Source organism: Mycetomoellerius zeteki, unplaced genomic scaffold, assembly GCF_001594055.1.
Source record: "Mycetomoellerius zeteki isolate Tzet28-1 unplaced genomic scaffold, Tzet1.0 scaffold15, whole genome shotgun sequence".
Taxonomy (NCBI): Eukaryota; Metazoa; Arthropoda; class Insecta; order Hymenoptera; family Formicidae; genus Mycetomoellerius; species Mycetomoellerius zeteki.
In genome coordinates, this window is record NW_017256447.1 from 64,046 (window position 1) to 65,348 (window position 1,303).

The window sequence follows — 1,303 nt, forward strand, 5'->3', positions numbered from 1 at the left end:
TATTAGTTTTATTGTTATAAACACAAATTTTAAAAATAATAACAAAAATCTAAATTTTTTTATATAAATATTTTAAGTACTAAAAATGACTTATGCAAAGTTTTTCATTGAGATTCACCAATTAGTTTATAACAAATAAATATTTTGTTTATTTACTGAACAATTAATGTGCATCTCAATGTAACTTTACATAAATATTTTTGAATTCACGAAGTACTTATATAAGAAAATTGAAATTTTTATCATTATTTTATAATACATTTTTATATATTTCTATTAGAGTAGAAATTTAAAAAATATTACTATTTATTTAAGTAACTTTTGATCCAGATGGTCAACTGTCTGTAATTTTTTTGTATTATTTTTAAATATACAATTTAGAATAATCTGTAATTTTTTCAAATAATTTTTAACATATTGCATTTGCCTTACAACCTCCTTAAGCGTCTGCAATGACATTTTAAGGAGTAAAATTTAAGTTTAAACTCTAAGCCGTAAGAAATTGATCAATTACAATTGAATATGAGGACAATGCTTGACTATGATTGGTCTATTTCTTACGGCTTAGTGCTTAAAACTTAAGTTTTACGCCTTAAAATCTCATTATAGACGCCACTTTACTCGCGTGGGATATCTAAAGACCCCTTATAAATCCGCTAAATGTATAAATGCTATTTATATACATTATTATATTATATTTAACACAAATTGTTTTACAATTTATAAAAAATTATTTTCATTTATCTTTATCTAAACTAAAGGATGCATGAAATATTAATTTTCATTTAATTATAAATTATCAAAGAGAATAATGAAAATTGAGATACAATGTTGGGATGACAGAAACATCCCACGCAAGTAATTATGTTTAAAAAGCATGCGAGTAATATAGAGTTAATCTGCAATTGATCGATGGATCTCTTGAACTCACTCAATTATAAATCTCTTTGTTAACAATGTCAAACACAATTTAATTTTCTTTATGTTACATCTGCAAATTTTAAATCTTTATTTTTTCTTATTTTTTTATTCTTATTAAAATATATTTACAATTATAGTATCCTTTAGTATTTTTTAGTATTTTTACACGAAAAGAATGATTTTGCCGAATCACGTAAAAATTAGGCCAGATATAGATCTGAAAATAATTATAGACCATCGAAATAATTATATAGGAATCATTTAAGATTGATGATAATGCTACAAAGAATTTTGACATTTTAGCATCAGATGCATCATTCAATATAATTATTTAAATGGTCCAACATAACTATTTTCAAATCTATATCTAGCTAAATTTTTA

At 22.7% G+C, this 1,303-nt stretch overlaps 1 protein-coding gene across 1 annotated transcript in view; it reads left to right on the forward strand.

The window, feature by feature from the left end:
• LOC108720421 (RIB43A-like with coiled-coils protein 2) overlaps positions 1-1,303 on the forward strand; it is a 9,189-nt gene that overhangs the window by 3,764 nt on the left and 4,122 nt on the right. The window lies entirely within an intron of this gene.